Source organism: Schistocerca americana, chromosome 8, assembly GCF_021461395.2.
Source record: "Schistocerca americana isolate TAMUIC-IGC-003095 chromosome 8, iqSchAmer2.1, whole genome shotgun sequence".
NCBI lineage: Eukaryota > Metazoa > Arthropoda > Insecta > Orthoptera > Acrididae > Schistocerca > Schistocerca americana.
In genome coordinates this window covers 246,098,457-246,117,704 of record NC_060126.1, presented here as the reverse complement: position 1 = coordinate 246,117,704, position 19,248 = coordinate 246,098,457, and the positions used below count along the sequence as shown (strand labels likewise).

The following is a 19,248-nucleotide window of genomic DNA, read 5'->3' as shown; positions in this document are numbered from 1 at the left end:
CATCCTGTCTCTCCTCCTTGTCAGCGTTTTCGACACATTCCTTTCCTCTCTGATTCTGCGCAGAACCTCCTCATTCCTTACCTAATCAGTAAACGTAGTTTTCAACATTCGTCTGTAGCACCACATATCAAATGCTTCGATTGTGTTCTGTTCTGATCTTCCCATAGTCCATGCTTCACATCCACACAGTGCTGTGCTCTAACCTACAGTCTCAGAAATTTCTTTATCAAATCAAGGCCTGTGTTTGATACTAGTAGACTTCTCTTGGCCAGGAATGCCATTTTTGCCAGTGATGGTCTGCTTTTGATGCCTTCCTTGCTCCATCCGTCATTGATCATTTTGCTGCCTAGGTAGGATAATTACATAACTTCATCTACTTCGTGACCATTAATCCTGTCGTTAAGTTCCTCGCTGTTCTCATTTCTGCTACTTCGCACCGCGCGGGGTAGCCGCGCGGTCTCGGGCGTCTTGCCACGGTCCGCGCGGCTCACCCCATCGGAGGTTCGAGTCCTCCTTCGGCCATAGGTGTGTGCGTCGTCCTTAGCGTAATTTAAGTTACATTAAATAGTGTGTAAAGTTAGGGACCGATGACCTCAGCAGTTTGGTCCCGTAAGACCTTACTACAAAGTTCCAAAGTGCTACTTCGCACTACTTGCGTCTTTCTTCAATTTACTCTCAATACATATTCTGTACTCATTAGACTGTCCATTCCATTCAGCAGATCATGTAATTCTCCTTCGCTTTCACTCAGGATACCAATGCCACAGGGAATCGTATCATTGATATGCTTTTACCTTGAATTTTGATTTCACTCCTGAACCTTCATTTTATTTCCATCATTGCTTCTTCGATGCCCAGCCTGAACAGTAGGGCCGAACCACCACATCCCTGTCTTACATCCTTTTTAATCGGAGCACTTCTTTCTTGTTCGTCGACTCTTATTATTGCCTCTTGGCTTATTGTATATTACGCGTCTTTTCCTATAACTTACCCCTATTTTTCTCAGAATTTCGAACGTGTTGCACTTTTACATTGTCGAACGATTTTTCCAGGTCGACAATTCCTGTAAAGGTGTCTTGATTTTTCTTTAGTCCTGCTTCCATTATCAACTGCGAGGTCAGAAATACTCTCTCATGCCTTTAGCTTTCCTAAAGCCAAATTGATCATCATCGAACACACTCTCAATTTTCTTTTCCATTCTCCTATATATTATTCTTGTAAGCAACTTGGATACACGAGATGTTGAGCTGATTGTGCGATAATTATCGCACTTGTCAGCTCTTGCGGTCTTCGGAATTGTGTTGGTGATATTTTTCCGAAAGTCAGATGATATGTCGCCAGACTCATACATTCCGCACGCCGACATGAACAGTCGTTTTGTTGCCTCTTCCTCCAATCACACATTGGGACAAATATGCATAGCAACCTTGCGGTGCCGGCCGCTGTGACCGAGGGGTTCTAGGCGCTTCAGTCTGGAACCGCGCTGCTGCTACGGTCGCAGATTCGAGCATGAATGTGTGTGATGTCCTTAGGTTAGTTTGGTTTAAGTAGTTCTAAGTGTAGGGGACTGATGACCTCAGATGTTAAGTCCCATAGTGTTTAGAGCCATTTGAACCATTTGAATCTTGCGGTACCTCCATCCAGCTTTCTGCAGACTCACAGTGTGACCCCATTCAAAAGTCAGAGATCGTTCAGCGGCAGTAAGTACTCGTCGGTGGGGTATGGTTGTACCTTATAATGAATATTGCTAACACTGTTCACCTCTAACCATGTGAAATTTTATCTCTGACAAGCATATATAATGTCTTTAGTTATTAACTTCACCACTTTCTCTCGTCAGATGTTTACGTACTTCAATTGTTTTTTAATCAAATCAGCAGTTTCAGTAAAAATGCAGTCTATATATTAAACTGTAACGCCACTATTTCAATATGTAAACTCTTTGTCAAGAACCAATTATTTGTAAACCTGTAATTCAATGGAAAGTACCTCAAAATATGGTCACTACATTGGAAGGAATGGTTTGGAGAATTCTTTTATTAGATTTCTGCTCCACCTAGTATTGCAATGGTATTTCATGCGATTTCCGTATTTTCGTTCTTTCGATTGCAAACTGCCTATTTTCACTGGAAATTTGTCCTGGAATTGCAGACTCTGTGCCAATGGCCTTGCCACAGGGGTAACACCGATTCCCGTCAGGTCACAGAAGTTAACCGCTGTCGGGCTTGGTTAGCTCTTGGATGGCGGAGCGTCTGAGTCTGCCAAGCACTGCTGGCGAGTGGGGTGCCCTAAGCTGTTGTTAGGCTAACTGAGGAGCTGCTTGACTAAGAGGTAGTGGCTCCCATCACGAAAACTGACAACGGCAGGGAATGCGGCGTGCTGACCACATGCTACCCCTCCCATATATCTGCATCCATTAACGCTTATTGGCTGATGATTACATGGTGATCAATCGGTACCGTTCGGCCTCCCAAGACCTGTTCGGAGGGTGTCATATTTATCTGGACCATCCCATATAACGTGTCTTTCAGATGCAGAATAAAATAAGTGTCAAACAAATTTGTTGTTGCCGTTGTTGTGGTCTGCAGTCCGAACATGGGTTTCATGCAGCTCTCAATGCTAATCTATCTTCTGCAAACCTCTTCATCGGTGCATGGTTAACGCTACCAACAACCATCTGAAACTGCTTGCTGAAGTCAAGCCTTGGTCTCTGTGTACAATTTTTAACTCCTCCCACTACCAAGCTGATAATTCCTTGGTGCTTCAGGATGCGACCTAACAACCGATATCTGCTCTTACTCAAATGAGTCCTTGAATTTCTTCTTTCTCCATTGCGATGAAGTACCTCCTCATTTGTTATTTGATCTGTCCATCTAATCCTCATCATTCTTTTATAACACCACATTTCAGACGCTTCTATTCTCCTCCCGTATCAACTGCTTATCGCCCACGTTTCATGTCCGTAAAAGGATAAGTTTCCGACGAATAACTTCCGAAAACACTTTCTAACCCTTAAATTGAATTTAGATCCTAACAGATTCATATTTTTCAAAACCGCTGATCTTGTTATCGACAGTCTGAGTGTAATAGCTTCTCTACTTCGGCCATTATCAGTAACGTTGCAGTCCAAATAGCAAACATCATCTACTACTTCCAGTGTCTCAGTTCGTTATCAAATTCTCTCAGTACGGCATGCTTTAATTCCCCTACATTCCATTACCATGTTTTTACTTTTGTTTATGTTATAATCTCGTCTGAAGACAGTATTCATTCCGTTCAACTCTTGCGTCTCTGGCAGAGATGGCAAAGAACCTCGAAAAAGAGTTGAACGAAATAAATACTGCCTTCAAACGAGTCTATATATATAAACTCTCAAGGTATCCTTAGTTCCCTTCACATCTTGCTTAATGGACAGACTGAATACCATCTTTCTCAACTATTGCTTCGCTTTCTGAGTCCCACCTCAGTTACACGATTCGCAAAGATTCAGAAAAAATTTGCACACTTTCACATTAATCACGTTCTACACGCTCCCGGGAGGAGGTTAACGGGGTGGCGATATGAAGGGCATCACCCCTTATATTAACCATGCCAAATACTTTAATGACCTTTCCGACCTTACGCCGATGTGGGAGAAATTTACAAGAAAGGAAGTAGGCTTATGTCTTTTTAAAATATCATCCTATATTTTTCATTCGATAATTCACTTCCTCTCTTCAAGATTTGTTCAAAATCGTATCACAACCTACCACTCATGTAAGCATGGCTTTATTAAAAACGTAATACAAAACCGCCCTTGACTCTCCCGTAACAGACAGCGCAGGTACCCATAGTAACGCAATTCGTCCATTGTATGGAATTCACGGTAAGCAAATAGAAACACAAGGAAAATGCAAACTTTCATTCTCCTTTAATATACAGCATTTCTATCTTTTCTTCGCTGGTGAACATTGTGTTCTCACAAACTTTCAGCTGAAATCCTTTTGTTGAATGACTACTTTGAATTTTCTTTGTGTTTCCAGCTAATTTCAGCTGATAGTTTGTGTAAAATGACAGTAAATAAGAAATAAATGAACGGCGTAGCTGGAGCTTTCAGCACCGTAACACTGGTCGGTAGTGGGAGCAAGAACAGGGTTAATGAAGTGCTAAATGACTGCCTAACATTTACTAATTAAAAAACGTTACAATGGCAAAAATTAAAATTTATGTAACTGTCTACCACAGAAATTCAATATTAGATAGTTTACAATGAATTTCTTGGTTCACTGCTTTGAAGGAACGTTCCTTTACCGGTTAGGGCCGTTGATAACTATTCGCATGATGCTATATGCAACCCATACCCTGATAATCTGCAAAATAAATCACATCAGGATTTCGCCAAGACAAAAGGTTACATAATCCGCAGGCTTACTAAGCATTCGCACCTGTGACAGTAAAATTCCTTCTACCCACAAAATTAAGACAGTTAATATTTTAATAACGTACTACAGGATCAGAGCATACTAGTGAATAACAAAAAAAATGGCTCTGAGCACTATAGGACTTAACTGCTCAGGTCATGAGTCCCCTAGAACTTAGAACTACTTAAACCTAACTAACCTCAGAACATCACACCATCCATGCCCGAGGCAGGATGCGAACCTGCGACCGTAGCGGTCGCGCAGTTCCAGACCGTAGCGCCTAGAACTGCTCGGCCACTCCGGCCGGCAGTGAATAACAACATAACAATACTTCATATAGTGATAACCACGTGCAGAAGAACGTAGCGTTACACAACACTCTCCTAGGTCAAAATTTAAAGGTTAATTGGCATTGAGAAGAAGTTACCACAACATAAAATAACTAGCATGTGGAGCTCCACTTAACTTTGAAACCCCCAAGACAACATCATATCTGATATCTCTTGTCACATATTTTTGAAAACAGCAGATATTTATTTAAATTAATGACTTCTTGGCCGCCTGTGTTGTTGAGAATTTTTTGATATGTCTAATACAAAAAGCACCGGGTTAAAAGTTCGGCCGATACACCACTTCTTACGAATGGACAGGCCATGCAATGTTCACGCACTACACCCATTGCAGCAAGAAGCCCCACCAGCACTGACCGCAGTGTCTACTTAGTTGCGTCCGTAATGACTATAATCAAGTCGCACTAGCGCCGGCTGCGATCTCGTCTAGTTCACTTGCCCAAACCAAAGCCGCTGGAGTCTAGAAGCAAATCCTCGGAACACACTGGCATTTCCAAGTCCACAGGTTATGGGGACCTGAAACACTGTCTGCAATTAAGCAGTCCACAGTAGATAACAGTGAGAACGCACTGCTTGGATTCTATACTTCCTTGAGTGACTGCGTCTATTCGCAACACATTCCCTCCTGGAATCTCGAACATTCTCAAACAGATACGCCGAGGTTTCGTTGAGAATCACTGTTTGGAACACTCATAGCGCCACGTGCTAACTCAGGGCTGATGGAGCAAATGTGTGATGCGAGTACCGTCGTAAACAGACATGTCACATACCGCCGCTCTATTTCAAATACAGTAAAAAAAACACATGGAGGTCCTCCCGGAGTCATTTACTATGACTTTAGGTCCATCCTATTCGAGGGCTCACAACAGGCACCACTCGTAACCGCTCTGGCCGGTCTCCTCGGCGTCGGTACGCAGAGGGCGCCACCGCAGACAGCCAAAGAGCACACGGCTTGCGTCAACGACATCGTGTCGCGAACCGGCACAGAGTTGTGAAATGACATATTTAAAAAACAGTGCAGTGCTCTAGGGTTAAACTGGATGACGTTGCGCTCCTTTTAAACAGATTGGACCTGTGTTCGGGAGCATGGACGTTCCAGTCTCCAGCCAACCGCACTGACGTAGGTTTTCCGTGGTTTCCCATAACTGATTCAGGTAAATGGTGTAATGGTTCCTACTATGAGGTCACGGCTGACGAATTTTCCGATCCTTGTGAAACCAGGCCTAAAGGTATCTAAGTGCCCCTAAAAATGGTTCAAATGGCTCTAAGCACTATGGGACTTGACATCTGAGGTCATCAGTACCCTAGGCGTAGAACTACTTAAACCTAACTAACCTAAGGACATCACACACATCCATGCCCGAGGCAGGATTCGAACCTGCGAGCGTAGCAGCAGCACAGTTCGGGACTGAAGCGCCTAGAACCGCTCGGCCACAGCGGCTGGCAAGTGCCTCTATAAATGAGTTATTACTTTTTGGTTCTTAAACTGTAATACCTTGACATGTCCATCATTCTTGTACAAGTTATGAAACTACAACTATACTGTGTAGTCACATCAATGTGAACGCCTGTCAAAAGCCCGTACGACCGCCTTTTGAGACGCGGACTCCTGCGAGATGCGCAGAAAGAGAATTATTGAGTTTCTTGAAGGTACCGGCAGGGCTGTGGACCTGATGCCGACTCTAGTGCCGTGGTCAGCTGCGCTATGCTTTTCGGTTGAAGATCCATGGTACGTACAGCTCGAACGAAGTGGTTCCACAGATTCTCGATTGGGTTTAAATCTGGAGAGCTTCGTGGCCAGGGGAGTATGATACACTCATTCTCACCTTGCAACCTGTGTGACACATCCTACAGTCATATGGCACATTCCGAGTAAAATCAAACTGCACATAGGGGTTTGCATGGTTCCTAAGGATACATGTTTGCTTTTGTCTATCCATAATGCCTTCAAGATTGATGGTATCACCTAGGGAATGCGACGAAAACATTCCCCAGACCACAACACTCGCTCGTCCGCCTCGAGCCTTCTGATGACAGTCTCCTGCCAACCTTGGTAGACGTGACGCAACCAGCAGTCGACCATATGTTCGCCCTGAAGATGGCCCCTGCGAAGGGCTGAAACCGGTCGGCACTAAATAAATAAAAAACGCGATTAAGACTGTTTTCTTAATACCATATGTTCGCCCTGAAGATGGCCCCTGCGAAGGGCTGAAACCGGTCGGCACTAAATAAATAAAAAACGCAATTAAGACTGTTTTCTTAATACTAACTTGTGACGATAGTTTGCTTTCAGTCCCATGGAGCATAAAACGTGGTTCATATCAAAAGGCCATCTTTTGCCACCCAGTGGACGGTCACTAGTATTGCTGTACAAATTCCAGCCATCATCGCCAGTGAGTAGTAAGCATGAGGTAAACTGGTGCCTGTTCCAAGGACCCATACTCAGCAACGTCCGCTGAACAGTCGTTGAGGAGGCACTGCTGGTAGCCCCTTGAATCATCTGGGCGTTCAGTTGCTCAACAGTTTTGCACGCCTATTTCGCCTTTACACATCTCCGCAGCCGTCGTTACCCCTGTCATCTGTGCCCCTCGTGCACCACAGTTGCCAAGCCGGTTGCAGATAGCGCCAGTTTTCCGCACACATCTTCATCTACATCTATATCCCGCAAGCCACCTGACGGTGTGTGGCGGAGTGTACCTTGAGTACCTCTAACAGTTCTCCCTTCTACTCCAATCTCGTATTATTCGTGGAAAGAAAGATTGTCGGTATGCCTCTGTGTGGGCTCTAATCTCACTCATTTTATCCTCGTGGTCTCTCCGCGAGATTTACGTAGGAGGGAGCAATATACTGCTTGAATCCTCGGTGAAGGTATGTTCTCGAAACTTCAACAAAAGCCCGTTCCGAGCTGCTGAGCGTCTCTCTTGCAAAGTCTTCCACTGGAGTCTATCTATCATCTCCCTAACGCTTTCGCGATTACCAAACGATCTTGTAACGCAGCGCGCCGCTCTCCGTTGGACCCTCCCTATCTCCTGCATTAACCCTGTCTGGTACGGATCCCACACCGGTGAGCAGTATTCAAGCAGTGGGCGAACAAGTGTACTGTAACCTACTTCCTTTGTTTTCTGACTGCATTTTCTTACGTTTCTTCCAATGAATCTCAGTCTGGCATCTGCTTTACCGACGATTAATTTTATATGGTCATTCCATTTTAAATCACTCCTCATGCCTACTCTCAGATAATTTATGGAATTAACTGCTTCCAGTTTATGACCTGCTATATAGTAGCTAAATGATAAAGTATATTTCTTTCTATGTATTCGCAGCACATTACACTTGTCTACATTGAGATTCAGTTGCCATTCCCTGCACCATGCGTCAATTCACTGCAGATCCTCCTGCATTTCAGTACAATTTTCCATTGTTACAACCTCTCGATATACTACAGCATCATCCGCAAACAGCCTCAGTGAACTTCCGATGTTACTCACAAGGTCATTTATATATATTGTGAATAGCAACGGTCCTACGACACTCCCCTGCGGCACACCTGACATCACTCTTACTTCGGAAAACTTCTCTCCATTGAGAATGACAAGCTGCGTACTGTTATCTAGGAACTCTTCAATCCAATCACACAATTGGTCGCATAGTCCATATGCTCTTACTTTGTTCATTAAACGACTGTGGGGAACTGTATCAAACGCCTTGCGGAAGCCAAGAAACACGGCAACTACCTGGAAACCCGAGTCTATGGCCTTCTGAGTCTCGTGGACGAATAGCGCAAGCTGGCTTTCACACGATCGTATTTTTCGAAACCCATGCTGATCCTACAGAGTAGATTTCTAGTCTCCAGAAGAGTCATTATACTCGAACATAATACGTGTTCCAAAATTCTACAACATCGACGTTAGAGATATAGGTCCATGGTTCTGCACATCTGTTCGACAACCCTTCTTGAAAACGGGGATGACCTGTGCCTTTTTCCAATCTTTTGGAACGCTACGCTCTTCTAGAGATGTACGATACACCGCTGCAAGGAGGGGGGCAAATTCCTTCGCGTACTCTGTGTAAAATCGAACTGGTACCCCATCAGGTCCAGCGGCCTTTCCTCTTTAGAGCGATTTTAATTGTTTTTGTATCCCTCTGTCATCTATTTCGATGTCTACCATTTTGTCATCTGTGCGACAAGGAACTACAGTGCTGTCTTCCTCAGTAAAACACTGTGTACTTAAACCGCGTCTCGTGAACAGTTTACAGACTTAGTCGTTCCGGAGATGCTTGCCCCCTTGTATCAAAAATAAATATCATACCATTTTGGACTTCAAATAAATCGCCCGGTTTCCGCATTACAAAGACTGCACTGTTTTCCGCGTCCTCCAGAGGCGCTTTATGTACCCTCCGCTGCTTGTGCTGTCATCTGCCGTCTGTGAGTGGTTATCGCAAGTTAACGTCAAACATAGGAAGTGGTCACTTTGGATAATGGAGATGAAATCGTCTTCCAAAACCTTCAAGTACCGTTCGGTAGTCACCGTGCCATCAAGGAATACTGTACCGATTATTCAACGACTGGACACTGCTTATGCTGCCACCTGCCGTCTGTGAGTGGTTATCGCACATTAACGACAAACATAGGAGGCGGTCACATTAACGTTACTGGACCGTGTACTGCTAGTACTACTACTACTACTGAAGATGACAATAACTGCACGTGCGAAACCGTCTGGATTGAGATGTCTTGTCAGGGGCAAAGTCTGTATTTCCGAAATTTCTCGACAGATCTGACCCACCTGGAGGCGGCTCGGCGTTACGCAGGGCGGAAGAAGGCGTCGAGCCGGTCGCGCCGTAGCGGAGCATATCGCCGCGGCGCGCCGCACTGTCCCAAACCGGTTCTCCCGGGACCGCGCCGGCCAAACAGATAGCCGGTCCCGGACCATTAACGTGGTAATTTCATTTCCCTGCTCCCATTTGGGAGTGCGGGCGGCGGTACGAGATTATTCCGCCGGCAGTGCGTGAGCGCGCCAGCGCCCGCCACTGGCCCGGTTCGCAGATCACGTACCCAGCCTGCGTACTGGCGCAACACGCCACGCGCTCTGCACGTGGCAGGCGGCCGCTCTTTACTCACAAGGCCAGGTGTTATCAAAGTACAAGTTATGTCACTTCGCTTATCGGGGTGTTATTAGGGTGTTTATTTATTTATTTTTTTATTTTATTTATTTTTTATTTTTTTAAATACAGTCTATCTGTTCACAGGCAACGGCCCTGCCGCATTGGATACACCAGTTCCCGTGAGAGCACCGAAGTTAAGCGTTGTCGGGCGTGGCCAGCACTTGGATGGATGACCATCCAGCCGCCATGCGCTGTTGCCATTTTTCGGTGTGCACTCAGCCTCGTGATGCCAAATGAGGAGCTACTCGACCGAATAGTAGCGTCTCCGGTCAAAGAGAACTATCATACCGACCGGGAGAGCGGTGTGCTGACTACATGCCCCTCCTATCCGCATTCTGAACCGAGAATGACACGGCGGTCGGATGGTCCCGATGGGTCCCTTGTGGCCTGAAGACGGACCGCTATCAGTTCACACACTCCATACACTGTGCGCTTCTAAAACAGTGGTCGTCGAACTATTTTCTTCAGGAGGTAGTACTGACAATGTCTGGAACTCATGTCATTACTAATTGGTAAGTTACATATATTAGCGCGTTATGCGCCCCCCCAGTAGACTGCCTATAACGAGGGCGCAGCGTTGGTCGCTGTCCAAAGTCGGCACCACTCGGAACACTAGAATCGACTGTTATCGGTTTGAGACTTTTTCAGTCTTCAGCGACCCCAAAGTCGTGACACTGCTAAGTCCCTGTCTAACTGTTTATGTTTGTGAGGGCGTAGAATTAAATGGTTAATAACAGTAATTGTACTTATACTTATAGGGTAACAATAATTGAGCTATCGTCATACCTTCTGAACGGTTCGCGTTAGGACGTTCAAACTGCACGGTTGGCTGCAGAACATGATGGATTATGCATGGTTTGGTTTGGTGACGAAGCCCATTTTCATTTGGATGGGTTCGTCAACAAGCAAAATTGGCGCATTTGGCGCACTGAGAATCCGAATTTCGCAATGGAGAAATCTGTACACCCTCAACGGGTGTCTGCAGTGTCCAATCATGGAATAATCGGTACGGTATTCCTTGATAGCACGGTGACTACCGAACGGTACTTGAAGGTTTTGGAAGATGATTTCATCTCAATTATCCAAAGTGACCCTGATTTCCACAATACGTGGTTCATGCAAGACGGAGCTCGACCCCATCGAAGTAGGAGAGTGTATGATGTCCTGGAGGAGCACTTTGGGGACCGCATTCTGGCTCTCGGTGCCCAGAGGCCACTGGCGTGGGCTTCGATTCACCGCCATATTCTCAGGATCTGAACACATGCGAATCCTTTTTGCGGAGGTGTACTAAAGACAAGGTTTATAGCAATAACCCCAAAATCATTGGCGAGGTCAAAACAGCCATTAAGAAGATCACTGACAGCATCGAGATGTTCCGACCTTCAGCGGATCATGCAGAATTTCGCTATTCGTCTGTGCCACATCATCGTCAATGATGGCAGGCATATCGAACACGTCATAACCTAAATCCGGATTTCTGTGGTGGCGTTTACATGCTAAACAAAGTGTGTGCACGTCGTAGATTGTAATTAATTTGCGTTTATTTCATAAAGTTCAATAATTGTCATCCTGTAAAAGCATTATGCGATACGACACACCATCGCAAATATTTACCAAGTGCCCTGAAAGTCATTGTTTTTGTTGCTGTGTGTTATTACAGCAGCTTTAATTTAATATCATATTTCTTGCTAGAAATATGTACTGCATTTCAAGTCATGACCGTCTCTATGCGCGGTCACGAATCCATGTTACTTCTGTGTCAAAATTTTTATCATAGCAGATGATCGGTACGAGTCGCGCACGCCCGTGGTCTGTCAGTACTTGAAGACCAGCAATAAAACGTTGCCCGCTCACATCCTCTAAACCTGCAGTGGCCGCGTTACTTACCTTTCTGCCCGTGAGGTTGGCGGCCAAGTTTATTTAGTTCACGGCCAAATTCAAAAACTTCAATTAAAACTAAGCTCATCTGCGCCTGTAAGTAGTTTTTTTCCTTACTGAGCGGAAAACTATGCTCTAAAGAATCTGTTGACAGTAGTTGACGTTTTTATATTCGGCTTTTTGTTGTTAGATGCGTATTATTATGAAATACGTATGATAATCACCGGCAGCACAAACACTTGATTCAGGCCGTATTCGGCCAGCGGGCAACAGTTTGACGACCAACGTTCTTAAATATTAAAGCCTTTGACTTCAGTGAGAACACCCTCAAGGTGGGTCTAATATTAAATCCCCAATACAAACGAAGTAGTCACATTCAACTGAAATGTTAATATTTTGCCGTATATTTCAATTAGACTGCGATATGAGTTCGCCTTCTACCCTACGCGAAGTTTAAAGTTCTCTCAGCGTATCTAGCCTTTCCACAGAATAAATACTTTTCGCTGCTTGTAATTATTTTCCCACATTAAACATAAAATTCTCCGGTTTATAAAATTTCAATACAGTAATCATACTTCTTGTCTAACACACATATATTTCCAAACTGCGAATCACAAATTCCATACATATATTCTGAAATTATTCAGTTACACGCAAAGGTACTTTGTTCCCTGTCTACCCTTTCAAATATTCAAGTAATTCAAATATGAACTGCTGTACAAGCCTTGGCCTATGTATAATGTATCCCATAAAGAATAATGAATGTTTAGTAAAGTGATTGATCTTAAATCTTCCGCAAGCTAAATATTCTAAAGTGGGGTACATCACGGTGACCACAGCAGGAACACGGTAAAGAACACGTATAATTAGTGTCAGCTACAGAGCCATCATTGGGAAGTACTCTGAAGGATCCCCGCGAGCACACAGAAGTGCCGCAGTACGATGTGGCATGAACTCGACTAACTTCTGAAGTAGTGCTGAAGGGCACTGACACCTTGAATCCTGCAGGGCTCTCCATAAATCAGTAAAAGTACGAGGAGGAGGAGATCTCTTCTGAACAGCTCGTGCAACGCATCCCAGATATACTCATTAACGTTCATGTCTGGGATGTTTGGTGGCCAGCGGAAGTGTTTAAACTCAGAAGAGGGTTCCTGGAGACTCTCTGTAGCAATTCTGAATGTGTGGGGTGTCGCATTGTCCTTCTGGAATTGCCCAAATCCGTCGGACTGCACAGTGGACACGAATGGATGCAGATGATCAGACAGGATGCTTACGTACGTGTCACCTGTCAAGAGTCGTATTTAAACGTACCAAGGATCCCATATCACTCTAATCTCACCCACCCTACACCATTACAGAGCCTTCACCAGCTTGAACAGTCCCCTGCTGACATGTTGGATCCATGGATTCATGAGGTTGTCTCCATACCCGTACACGTCCATCCCCTCGATACTGTTTGAAACGAGACTCGTCCGACCAGACAACATGTATGCAGCTATCAACAGTCCAATGTCGGTGATGACGGGCCCAGACGAGGCGTAAAGCTTTGTGTCGTGCAGTCATCTAGAGTACACGAGTTGGCCTTCTGCTCCGAAAGCACATATCGATAATGTTTCGTTTTATGGTTCACTTGCCCACATTTTTTGATGGGCCATCATTGAAATATGCAGCAATCTGTGTAAGGGTTGCACTTCCGTCACGCTGAACGATTCTATGTAGTCGTCGATGCTCCCGTTCTTGCAGGATCCTTTTCCGGCCGCAGCGATGTCGGAGATTCGATGTTTTACCCGCTTCCTGATATTCACAGCACACTCGCGAAATGATCGTACAGGAAAATCCTCACTTCATCGCTACCTCGGGTATGCTGTGTCCCACCGCTTGTGCGCCTAATACAACACCAAGTTCAATCTCACTTAAATCTTGATAACCTGTCATTTTAGTAGCAGTAACCGATCTAACAACTGTGCCAGACACATTTTGTCTTATATAGGCGGTGCCGACCCCAGCACTGTATTCTGCCTGTTTACATATCTCTGCATTTGAATACGCATGCCTGTACCAGTTCCTTTGGCGTTCCAGTGTGGAAATCCTTGGCGTCGAAGAACCTTGAAAATATATAGAATAGTACACCCAAATGATTTACATAACGGTGAAAACAGCAATCGGACTTCGCAATCTGAAAATCAGATTGGTAGGTTCGACTGGTACATATGCATATGATGTCGCTCTGATTACTTGAAATCGACATGTCACCAAACCAATCGCTTCTCAACGTAACTAAATAGCTTAAAGATAAAAAAGTCTGGGTACAGCATTAGCAAAGGGATTTTATCCAAAATCTACTGAATAAAAACATAAGTGAACTTAAATATCATTATCATTATTACTAAAGTTACAAATAGTAAAGAAATGCGTTCCTACCTAAGGATGGACAGGAGACAACAGCAAATAATGAGGAGACTTTTGGCTCCTCGATTATTTTAAAATACTGGGAAACGAAATTACAGCAACGATTACTAAACATTAGTAGAGACTTCATGAGGGACACAATTTGATCTCTGACATAGTAGACATTGAAATTTATCTCAGGTTATCTAGATTTTCCAAATAATAAATATTTTGCACTGATCGTAATTAGTTTCCAGAATTCAAGGTAAAATTGTTCGACTTATAAAACTCCAGTTCAGTAGTCACATTTCTTATCTAACATACAAACACTTTCAAACTACGAATCATGATGAGCATTTCGTGGATCACTAATTCGAAACAGATATTTGTATTCTAAAACCATTCAGTTGCACATAACGCGCCTGTGTTCCCGGCCTATCATTCCAAGTATTCAAACAATTCAGACCTTAACTGCAATAAAATCCTTAGCCCAGTATTACGTCAGTCGTTCTGTTACACGTAGAGAACACTGACAAGACTGATTTCCTGAAGCAACAGTCTACAGTTGTCAAGTACTTGAAATAATGTGTTGCAAATGACAGGGTGTACCAGTACGTCGTTACTCCTCTACTGGTTTTGGTTCGAGAAACAATCATCGCTAGAAGGGAAGCTGGATGTTGGTAATTTATACATGCATATCAGTACAATGGGACCTCACTATGAACTTGTCTCTCTCTTCACTCCCACAATATTTGCCAGTCACTACAGCAACTTACGTCAGAAGATCCAGATCACAAACCTGAAGTATATATAAACATATTTCAAGTTTTCAAGTTATAGATTTCGAAATGTCAGTATATTTCAAGTTCAACAGGGGGCTTAGAAACAGACTAGCACAGGAAAAAAGGCCATTTATCGTCAAAAGAAGTCTCCTTGCATCAAATTTAGCTCTTAATTTTAAGAAGAAAATTCTGAGAATGTAAATTTTGGGTACAGCATCATAGGGAAGTAAATCACGCACGGTGGGAAAACCGGAAAACAGGAGACACGACATGTTTGAAATGTGATAAAAGGATATCAAATATTATGTGGACTGATGAGGTATGAATCAACGTAGTCCTTCAATGAAACCACGAATAAAGGGACGTGAGGAAAATATTTACTAGAAGAAGGGACAGATTAATAGATCACAAGACATGAAGAAGTCGCCTTGCTGTGTGCCACTCTACAAGCAAGTCCGACTGTCAGTTCCAGTTACGTAACACAATACAAACAAATACGATAACTTGTATTGTCACTTTATGATCGACACTTGACGTACCTGTTAGTGTTAACCTATAATTTAACTAGTCTCTGTTTGCTATCACACCTAGATATAGGTTTCCCAGCACAAAATATTTGGTAACGTATAAGAAACTAATTTTACCGCATCTTATTTATTATATTCTCATAAAGCCTCCCTGTTTCTTAATGGATTGCTCATACGTATTCATCAATTTTTAAAAAGTTGTAGTAGTATTCGGAAGTAATTACAGTTAGCATTTTGAAGTAAATGCCGTTAGCACTAAATATTTGCATAAATTGTTTTAGAAGCCTAAGGAGTTTCTTTATTTGCAGTTAGTAAATTAATTGCTTTTAAAACTTAGTGCACAGGGTGCACTATAATATTGCACACTAGTACCACTGTATTATAGAAAATCTATTCAGAGCAAGCCCATTCAAAATTAGCATATGAATGGACATTAAAGTAAAACTCCTTGTCTCATCGATATCAAGTCAATATCAGTAGCAAAAATTACTTATGTAAACCTTTCATTTATGTAATTTCCGTCCAGCGAAAATTACGCTCTTTTGTTTTGTAAAATTTATCACAGATACTAAGCTAATAGATAAGTCAGTGATACTTCACTACCAACACTGCCTTTCTTCTATTCTTCTCTTAACATGACTTCCGTGGAAAATAAATTTGATTTCGATTGCAATTTATCATTGCGAAATGCAGTTATTTCTGTAATACTTATAATCTAATCATATATACAATATCCATTTACTGTTAAGTAATTCTCTTTAAGATATTGTATTTATTTCTCTTTTTGAAGTAGATACTTGCAATGTAACTAAAACTCTTTGCGTTAAATTTTTCGCTATTACGATAACCTAGTGTATACTATACATCTCTGCTCTCACTTAAAGATCTTTTCTCAATTAACTTTAGTCTTGGTTTAAACTCCTTGAAGGGCAATTTATTTTCAATTGTAAGTTGGGAACCTTATTTTATTTTAGAATCGTAACTTTATTATATTTATTGTAATTTAAATATCCACTACAGCCAATTTAAGTGTACGAGTGTTTTAGCAAAATTCTGAAATGGTCACTCCACATTGTTATATCAGAAGTAACAGATTTGATGTACAAAATTCTTTTCTTAAAAAAAGGTGGTCTCTCTTTATCTATGTCTGGGCAGATCTCCACGAACTCACAGGCAATTTTTTACTGTAGGAACGAAATAACTTTCAGCTAAAAATGCTGGGGTCTGTCACCTTAGATACAATGTGTTTAATCCATTACCTTGCTCAAGGCTAAGAAATCCACCTACACAGAACCACTAAACAGCAAAACTCAATACTTGGAGTGTTCCTCACAATAGTAAGAATAGATACAACTCAGTTACCTCTGAGCGTGCTTCCTGAATCATTAGCAATACGCATAGAAGAATACGGATTCCAGTCCGTTATCATCATCAATAACTCGCAATCACAATTATGAGCTCTTGTTCCATACAGATCATAAATGTACTGCTATGCCAACAAATAAGTACGCAACCCTGTTAAGCATTTACTCGCTACTAAAGATTTCCATGCGCCATATGACTGGTTAGGTATATCCTAATTGTGTCAACCACGAACCTAAAAGCCCAGATCCTCCAAAATTCATCTTGAAAGGACAAGCGAGGCAATATATATGATCGGTAGTCTCTTAAAATTACGACTTATTGCACTCAATAGCACGCTCTCCGACTACTGTCTTGCCCAAGACTATCCCATCCCGACAACAAGAGACTTCTCATTCGGTTGAAACGGTACTGCCTATCTAGAACGTGTTAAGGGGCTCCGGAAAGGCTCAAAATCATGAAAAGTTCAATTTTTACTTTTTTGCGTTTTTAATAGATATATAATTTATTCAATTCCGAAGACAACAACTATTTTTAAATTTTTTTTTTGAAATGTGTTCTACATGGGCGTGACCCACTGTGGCGCTGTTAAACTGCTGTCAAATGGTGTTATTATTAACGTCCGTGTTCATCAGGTACATTTTAGTGATGTGAGGTAAAGTATGTGTTGTGGCTAACCTGTGATGGTTCAATATATATCGCTGGTGTGATTGTCGATTGTTTCATGTTTATTTACTCTGTCGTTATCTCGAAAATATTCGTAATTAATTCTGTTTCTTGAGTCTCTGTTTTGTTGAAGTATAATAATGAGTAAAAGTAAAGTTATTAGAAATCTTCTGAAGGCTTTTAAGAAAAGGAGAAATGTTGGAAAGCCAAAGGTATGTGTTATTACTGTAAACAATAAAGACGATAACCAAGTGAGTGAACCTAACCTCTCAAGTACACCTGCCCATAGCAGTCAAAGTGGGAAAGAAAATACTTCACAGAAGAAGCTTGGTTCAATGAGTGAAAACTATGAATGTTTTATGGGCGAATCGGATGTGAATGAAATATTTGATATGTCGGTTCTCAAAGGAATTTTTTCAAATTGTGTAAGATGTATTCATTGTAGTGAAGTTGGTCTGGAACTCTCCATAATAAAGCACGTCGGAGTTGCTAGTGAAATACAACTGAAATGTGATAAGTGTTCATACATGACTACCTTTTCGGAACAGTGTTGCAGTAACTGCAACTGCAGAAAATGGTAGCAAAATCTACGAACACAACAACGAGCTATGCTTGCTTTAGACAAGGAACGCCTTCGGGCTGCAGACAGGGCTGTAAAGAGTCTAGAAATACAAGCAAGAGTAAACAGGAGGAGGAACAAGAGGAAGCTGGAGGAGGAGTTTGCAGAGGATGAAGATAATCCATCCTATGGACCTGGAATGCACTAAAAAGTTAATCCAATCTTTGTCGCTCGATTCCCAAAACATTTATTTTCTCATACTAATTACACGTTTTCTAAGGATCTTCCAAACATATTTGTTTCAAACTTTCAGTAAATGTTACACAGTACCTTCTGCATAATTTAACACAGCCTTTTTCCAAAAAACTGTATATTTTTTAATATATAAATAAAAAATTGCAAAAAAATGTTGTGAATTTTCATTACAATTGAAAAAAAATCATCTTTAATAACTGAACTAAACTTTTGTAAAATCCCTGTGTTAAGTTGTAGCCCATATTCCAATAAATAATCTGTAAAAAGTTCAGCTTCCTGCCTCAAATACTTTGTGAGGAAAGATGTAATTTATAAGTGTTATTTTAACATTGCAAGTATAGGGCGTTCCGGAGCCCCTTAAGACAGATCTGAACCATTAACTTTGACAAATGCACAACGCCACTATTCCTTTTAACATTTTTAATATTCTTGCTAAAGTCCGTTGGCTGCATTCTCAACAACTACCTCCGATGATAGGCTGTAACCTCTCTGGTCTGCAGGCTGCAGTACACTGCAGCAACTCTACACATGCATGTAGTTCACCTCGTCTTTACGAAATCTACAACGCACTTGCGATGCATGTAGCAGATAAATTTTGCCAACATTGTTTTTTTTTACATTTCTTTGAATGTTAAACCCATTTTCTGATGATAATTCAACAAATAAAGGGGATACAAAAAGAATTGTGCCTTTTCAGCTTGACACAAAACAACTTCCATGTTACTTGAGAGAGATGTAGAGAGTATACGTAAACTGTAGAGGAAGAGAGAATCCGAATATACAGGGTGTAGCAGGTATAAAAGCAGAATTTTTCGTATGTGGGGGCTTAATTAGTATACACATCATTGTGTAAGTTGTTTTTTCACTGCACTGAACAGTCTCCCACAAATACATCATAAACTTGACGACCTGATG

At 42.2% G+C, this 19,248-nt stretch overlaps 1 pseudogene; it reads left to right on the top strand.

Annotated features, from left to right (window-relative positions):
* Positions 1–19,248, top strand: part of LOC124545721 — a 90,005-nt pseudogene that overhangs the window by 25,473 nt on the left and 45,284 nt on the right.